This window comes from Cetorhinus maximus, chromosome 4, assembly GCF_964194155.1.
Source record: "Cetorhinus maximus chromosome 4, sCetMax3.hap1.1, whole genome shotgun sequence".
Classification (NCBI taxonomy): Eukaryota; Metazoa; Chordata; class Chondrichthyes; order Lamniformes; family Cetorhinidae; genus Cetorhinus; species Cetorhinus maximus.
Genome location: NC_135882.1, coordinates 15,789,423 through 15,797,736, shown reverse-complemented (window position 1 = coordinate 15,797,736; position 8,314 = coordinate 15,789,423). Strand labels below are relative to the sequence as shown.

General features: G+C 44.4%; 1 pseudogene; it reads right to left on the bottom strand.

Annotated features, from left to right (window-relative positions):
- Positions 1-1,008: 1,008 nt before the first annotated feature.
- Positions 1,009-1,501, bottom strand: LOC144679300 (large ribosomal subunit protein eL28 pseudogene; annotated as a pseudogene).
- Positions 1,502-8,314: the final 6,813 nt, after the last annotated feature.

The window sequence follows — 8,314 nt, the reverse complement described above, 5'->3', positions numbered from 1 at the left end:
CAGGAGGCCTTCTGGAAGGCCAGCCATTGCAGCCAGTATCGCGATGTGCATGTCCATCAGCATTCTCCAGCATGCTGCCTCTTTCAGTTCCCCATCTGAGTCCCCTATAGCCGGCCGCTTTGCGACCATGCTATCTAATGAGCTGGCACATGAACAGTCCTTTACTCCTGGCATGGCTGCAGCCCACTTGTGCCCGATGGCTCACCATGCGCTGATCCCAACCCTACTCTAGCCTCCAAGACACGTGCAGTTCCAATGTCCTAGCTGGTGGCTGCGAGTTTCAGATCGAGTGACGGGGCCTCTTCATCAGTGCTGTTGCTGCTGCCCTCTCTCCTTTTCCTCCTTGCCTGCTGTGGCTGGGCAGGCTGCAGCGCTCGGGCAACTGAAAACAGGAACTCAGATGGGGAAGGCTGGGGTGAGGGGAGGCGGTTGGGGTTGGAAGGAAGACGTCCATAGTCAAACCAGCAGCAGCATAGTCTTCATGCCAGATAGCAGGATGAGGATGAGCTGGAGTTGAGAAGGGGCAAGAGGTAGGAACATACAGTCATCCTCAGTGTTCTCAGTGATGCCAGATACCATGGGTTCTGTCACAGCCCTCCCCATGATGCTGAGAGTCATTCCCTCTGAAGGGCTCAGGAGATTCAGACGTCCTTGTCCCCTGTTGGTACTGCTCTGCTCCATTCAATTGTGTGTCACCTTGTTCTGCAAGAGAGAGGGAAGAGTGTCACTGATTGTGGTGTACTGTGTTTAGGTGATGTGTCTGCCATAACTCAATAGCTAGAGAACTCAATGCAAAGGCAGCGAGAGGTGGGCATGAGGCTGGCAGCAGTGGTAGGTCTGTGAGCCTGAGGTAGTGCATTTGGATGTTAGGTATGAATCCTGATCACTGAGTGATAGGTGTGCATTGTGCTGCATCGAGCAGCTTGAGAGGTTGGTAGTGTAAGTAATAGGAGATGCCAAGTGAAGATGCGTCTACTGACCTTGACCATCTACGTCAGGTCATTAGACTTTTTTTTTTTACTTAAAATTTTCCTTTATTACGAATCATGTAAAATCTTTTACAAGTTCATGCGCTCTTGGTAGCCTGAGTGCGCTTCTTCTTGACCACAACTGGTTTCTGACTCTTCAGAATGGCACTGACTCGACGAAGTGCAGCCATGCGAAGATCCTTTCGGTAGTTGTTCTTACGGATGATGTGTCGCAAACTGTTCAGGGTGGCGCGGCCATTCTTGTTGATGGTGATCTTTTCATAGGATGTCCCTGGTTTGCGTTGACCTGCCCGCTTTTTGAGGACAACCACCACTCCTTTTCCGTCGGCTGCTGGCTCTACGCCTACAGTTTGGCGGTGAATAAGCCCATTGTAACGGAAAGGGTTTCTGGACTTCAAGTTGTTGGGCTCGGTGCTGTAGACCTGCTTGTTCCTTTTAATCAGGAAACTGGAGCAGTTCCGGATGATCATCCACTGGAGATGAGCTGACATTTTAACCACCTGCTCCCGTCGCCGCCGTGGTACAGTTGCCAGGTCCTGGGGTCAGATTCTGGGAATTGACTTCCCTGGTCATCTGGTCCCAATCCCTTCTGAGCCAATCCTTGAGGAATTCTTGGCCACCCATGGAAACATGGTGCCCCCCGCCATCTGCCCACCTCCATCACTAAAGCCTCCAGTGCCACATCCATGACCCTGGAGACCCTCTCTGTCCTGGGTCCTATTTTCCTCGTTTAGAATTGCAGCAACGGAATTTGGCAGCAACCTCCTGCCATTCAGTGCACCTTCCATTTAAGAGTGACAGACCGCGTTTAAGAACAGAAGGTTGGCTGCACCATGTGCTGTCAGCACAATACTGTTGGGCCCCCTGCTGAGCGCAAAGGCAAGCCACAGCATGGGGGCCATTCTGCCCTACCCTATAGCCATGAGAATGAGGTGGCAGCACCAAATTCTGGAGCTGCCCACCTTCACAGGGACCGACACAAGCAGGTCATGAATTGCCCGATTAATGGCATGATCCAATTTTCAGGCCTATTTTTCTCCACATTTACCTTCCTTTGCTTGGGGCCATCGGTTTAGGATCAGTAGCCATCGCTGTATTCCTCCAATGTTAAAATGTGAAATGACTCAGCTCCTGAATTCCTGTAAGGAGTGTAGCTTTGGCCTTTGATGGTAATTTTGAGTATGACTCACTTAACAAGTGAATTTGATCCCTTGCAGGAGATAACAGCCACCTCCCAGCAACCATCTCTGTTTTTTCCACAACAAGCCTTAATGGATTCCCTGGCATCAGTTCAACTTCAGTTCAATGCACAAAAATTTAAAAACTCAAGAGGGCATGTGGCATAACGTGTGTTGCTGCTGTCCATCCATGTGTGGACTGTACGTGTCACCTTGGCTCCAGTTGGTAGCCCAGTTACCTCAGAAATTTGGAGCTTATCATTTGGCTACGACTCCAGTGCAATACTGCCAGAACGCTAGATTTTTGGAAGCGCGACAGTCCTTACAGGAATTCAGGAGCTGAGTCATTTCACATTTTAACATTGGAGGAATATTATCTGTTCAGGTGGATACTAAAGGGTTTTCCTGGGAATCACATAGGCACGATCCTGATGTCGGGGGAGGATAACCGGCTGCCGATCTGACCAAAGCCCCATCACTGGGACTTAAAAGGTCCAAAGCAAATGGAACAGATTCCCAGTAAGCACTGTACTCCAGTCTAGCGTCATGCCCCCAGCCAACCCGCCCTCCCTGAGCTCAAAGACTTTTGGAGCCACAGCATTTTAAATGCCAGCCTGTTGGCAGATTTGATCTTAAAAATGGAGGTGCATTGATAGAGTAAGTTGGGAGAAACTATTTCCATTGGCATCGGGGTCAGCAACCAGGCAACACAGGCCAAACATCCATGGGGTGATGAGGAGAATTATTTCTTACCACCTGAATGCCTAATTTGAAAAGATGGTGGTAGCAGGTTCAGTCATAACTTTCAGAAGGGATTTGGAAGATATACTTAGAAAGGAGGAATTTGCAGGGCTATGGGGAAGGTGCAGGTGGGTGAGGCTAATTGGATAGCTCTTTCAAAGAGCCAGCAAAGGCACGATGGGCCAAATGGCCTCCTTTTCTGCTCCATGCTTCTGTGACGAGCATGTAAAAAAATTAAAATACAAGTCCCACCAAAGAATTTGCCACTCCTCCCTGCTGAACACTGTCCAATTTTCCCGGATCACAGAGGGAATATGACTGGGATAACAAGTGCTTACTATAAGAGTAAAAATCATGCCGTAACTTCGCTGGAGCTGTGTCAGAAACCCCCTTTTCTGCTTGGTGGGGGCAAGGGGTTATAAGAAGAGTTAGCTGTGGGAGTTGTCTCTGATTCATGAGTGAGGAGAAGCTGGTGGGGATTTGTTTCTGCTCAGTGGTTGGAACTATGGAGCTGTGTTTCTGTTCATCTGGGAGGGTGGGGGGCAGGGGTGGGGGGGACAGGATTCCTTTTATATTTTCCTTTAATTTTTACATTGCACTCTCCATTTCCAGGCCACCTACGCAGCATCACTCCAGGAATCTGACTCTCTCTGACTTACAGAAGGTAACGCTGGTTTGTAATGCAGAGATGCTGCATTTTGAGTTAACGTTTTCATGTGGCCTACTCCTATTTAGACTTTTTTGATGGACTCATTTGGGTTATTTAAGAGATCGATTTTAGATGATATCATCAATGCAGTTAACATGTTATGTAATATTATGCCATCCATTCCTTATAGTTGCGGCCCATAATCCTCAGACTGCTCATGTTTAATGTATAATAGATAACAGCCAGAAATTTCATCATTGGTGCTCCTGCTCAGTTACCATAACTTCACTGGAATTCCCCCTGGTATGACCCCTGATTGGCTTACTGGAAGCTATGCTTGTTGAAAATAGGTGCAGGTTCCACCATGTGCTTCCTGTAAACCATAAAGCTGTACTAGGAAAGGTAATTGGTCTCAAGGGGCACAGAGGGCCCCAGGCAGAAGCTCAAGGATTTCCATTCGGAGTGACTTGGAGCTATCCTGCCTGACAGCGGGCATTTCAGGGCTGGTGCCACCGAAACACCCGTGTAGACTTTAGTTGTCCGCCCTGGCTATGCCAGTGATCCTGGGACATGTGATGGAGATTCTGGCTTGGGGCCAGGGCAGACGAGATATCACTCCCAACACTTGAGCTTGCAGAAATGAAATGGACACTTGCTCAGTGCCACCCGTTCCTTCATTCTCCTTTATTGTACCCTCACATCCACACCTTCCTGCTGCCCTATCACCCCCTCCCCTCTTTCTCTGCTCCTCTCAACTCCCTTCTAGTACATAGAAGTCATGTTCCTTCTCGTACATAGAAGGTACAGCACAGAGACAGGCCATTTGGCCCAGCTGGTGTTTAGGCTCCACATGAAACATGAATAAAGAACTTAAAAATGTTAAAAACACGTCCCCTCATGTGATTCTGTCGCATGAGCAGGGACAAGTTACAAATGAGTTTTAAAAAAGGTATTTTTTAATCACTGGTCGAAACCTCATCCCGCCCATGGATGAGGTTACGTAAAAAATCCAAAGGCCGCTTGGCCTATTTATCCAACTGCCAATGGTTGGACGGAGGGCAAAAAATCTGATTTAATTAATTGGTTAAGGGCCTTATTAGGCCTCTTAATTGTCGGCTGGCACGCTGCTGCCTCTCGCGCATGCCCACCGAGCGAAATATCGCGAGAGTGCGCGATGATGTCAGGACGCTCGCCTAACGTCATCGCACGCTATTTTACGCTCATTCAGGTCAGGCACGCGCCCACCTGACAAGGGAAAAATTCTGCCCTATATGTGCACTTCAGATACAGTCCAGTTACTTCCACCTACGATTGCTATGCATTCCAGTAAAATCAGTTTTGTCTATTCCAGTTCCCTGTACCAGAATCACACCTGTCCTAATTCTTTGTGCTTAATTGAGAGGAAAGAGATGACACACATTCACTGTCTTTTCAGATACACCTCATAGATCCCGCCAGTAGATTATTACCAAGCATATCTAACACTGTCTTCATGCACCAATGGCATCCATAGATTATATTTTTCCAAAAGGAAACATCTTGATTATAAACCATTTGCTAACCAAAACATACAGTTGCTTGGAGGTAATAAGAATGTATCCAACTATGCATCTTTTGGAGAGCCCTGGAAGTTCATCAGGAAGTTGAGACTATTCTGGTATGCATTTTCTACTGTGCAATGTTGAACTAAAAATGTCCCTTTATTCTGGAAGTGTGTATTGCTGAACATAAAAAAGTAGACCCTGTATGGAATACTGATACACTCATCTTAAGCATCTAAAGCATTCATTCAAAATACCTTTCTCTCCTAATTTAGTGGAGGCTTTGACCCATTTAAAATAAACACATTAACACCACCACTAGGATAGCAGAGAGAAGGAGTTCAGAAGAAAATGTTTCATATATGGACACTAGAATCCTATAGGGTAACTTCAGGCCATTAGAGTTTGACAAGTGCTTCTGACATTCTCAAGGTTCATCCTGATTGGAGTAAGATAACAGTAGGGACACTCAGGGAATTGTTTGTCTGCCTGTACTGCTGTATTTATGTTGCAAAGTGGGGCGGTCAGCGACTTATTTTTCGAAAATCCACTGTGCACTCTCTGCCTGAGGCCCTCGCCGCCCAATTTTTAAGCCGATCTCAACATAGACAGCCCGAAACATGCGATCCGTGCAAAATGGGAGTCTTTGGCTGATTGTTGGACCCTGACGCAATTTGCATGTGGCAGTGGGCAGAATGGCTGAACCATTCCAATATCGCTTCCCAATAAGTCCGTGGCACTGAATTATGTGTGGCTCAGAAGAAAAAGAATGAATTCACCTTCCTGACTGCACAAAAATCACCCCTTTCATTATTGGCCTCCCCTCCCCCAACCTGTTTAATTTATGATTTCCAGTTTAGCTCCACAGATAAACGATTTCCCACCCTTCCTCTGCAGACAAGTGAGCTGCTTGCCAGCATCATTGAGCACCAGCAGCTTGCTCAAGCTATGCAAATAAATCCCAGCCATAAAAATGGTTCTGGTTTCCTACGTGCTCCATAGGGCTGACGGGACAATCACTTCACCCATTGCCTTCCAAAAGTCAAAAATCAGCTTCATCAGGTTAGCAAATAAAAAGTTTCTTGTGGACATAAAACAAAAATGTTCAACTCTTAGCAGTTTCTCAATTTGAAGAATAACTAACTTTTTACATGCAATTTTTATCCAAATGATTTTCATGATATAAAATATTTTTTTCTTAAAGTAAATGCTCTACACCTCAAGTCACTAAGCAGACTAATATCAAAGATCTTGGTTTTATGAAAACATACATGATATAAATATATCAGATACTGATAATGCAAGTACATATTTTACATGAATCGATGATTGGAAATTATTTTACTGAAGATTTGTATAAATCTGCGACAGATAATATTACAGTTAAAACTTAAATCAATATGAAATATATTGAAGTCAGTATGAAATATGTTCTGTACAATAGATTCATCTGTAAATTCTTCATTACTCACTATCATATTGAAATAAGTGACAGGTCAAATGGAAGTTGCTGAATTCCCAGAGAGCTAGTTCTTGCGATCAAGCCTTGGAACTATCTGCCATTCAGGCTTTCTTCCTTAGCTGCTAAGCATGTGTTGGTCTTCAGCTGGGATTATCTATGGAACACTTCCTGGAGTGAAGCTTTTTATTGAGAACTTGTGGACAAGCTGACAGATCACAAAGACTTCCACTCTCAAAGACTTGCCCTTCACGACACCCCCAAGCTCTTTACAGCCAATGAAGTCCTTTTTAAATTGTGGAAACTGTTGTAATGAAAAAAAAAAATGGCAGCCAATTTGCTCAGACCAAGCTCCTATGCAGCAATTTGACAATGACCAGATAATCTGTTTTGGTGATGTTGTTGAGGGATAAGTATTGGTCAGGGCAGTGGAAGAATTCACCTGCTCTTCTTTGAAATAATGGCATGGGATCTTCTGTGCCCACCTGAGTGGGTAGGTGGGGCCTTGATTTCATGCAACTGTGCAACACTCCCTCTGAACTGTGGTGAGCACTAGCCAGGATTCTGTGGACCTTGTGACTCAGAAGTGAGAGTTCTACTAACTGAGCCACAGCTGACATGCACGGCACCTCTTGCAGCCTATTCACAGGGTAAGGCTGCCAGCAACATAAAATTAAACTTTAATTATCCTGGCTAATTAAAAGTGATGATTAGGAGTGAGGAGATTTGTCTTTTTAGCTATTCTGATATTGGAAGATATGTTCACATTTTAAAATTCAGAGCAATGCAGCTAATATAATTGTGGTATATCCACCCAAGTCAATTATTGGCCACAGGAGTATCAGCATTGACATATAGAATGCAAAGTAATGCTTTTCAATACCTGAAAGAATATAGGTGTAGAATGTAATCAATGTGTGGAAGTGTGTAACATGAAAAGGCCACTCGTCCATTTAACCCAACGTGGGCTCTGGTCAATGCATTCAGCCTTCTCTTTGAGCTGAGAAGTCATCCCCCTTAATCTTGTTTCTCCTTCAACAAATGATGGCTGTTAGTTGATCTCTTCAACCGTGAGTCTTTGATTTAGTGGCGTAGAATGAATGCGTGTCCTGAATGTGTCTAACTAAAATTAATCATATCAGCCTCCCTTCCCCCTACATTGCTGTTTGAAATCCACAACGCATCACAATGTTAGATCTTTGATGCAATTTGAAAGCTGGTATAAAATCTCAGCAAAGCCACCTTCAAAGGCTTGAATTTGCATTGTTCGCTATTATTAGGCATAATATGTATGAAATTCTTTTCTCCAATCTTTTCATGCCGGTATCACACAACACTCATGAAAATAAAGGCAGAGGAATTTTATTCTAATATGTTAAATAATGTTTCATTGTTATTATGCTAGGCCACCATACGGCATGGTGATCAATTGGTATGGGAATGGTCATTAGTCAGGATTTCATCCTATAAATTTTATCTTTAAAAATATCACTGAACAAAAAAGAATCATTTGTCTTTGCCTTCTTTGAGAAAGGCAATTGTAGTTTTGTCTTAGCAAATAAAGATAAATTGTGCTTCTGCAACTCTGGAGAATTCATTTTCTACTTTATATCGTTCATCCATTCAAAATGTACTGAGAATTATTAATGCCTGTTGTATCATGAAAAGCACCTGTGAATTTTAAAAGCTGCAGGGATGATTAATGCTCAATTATTGAAAGTGCCAGGTGGGATTTGAATGGATACCCAATGTTTAAT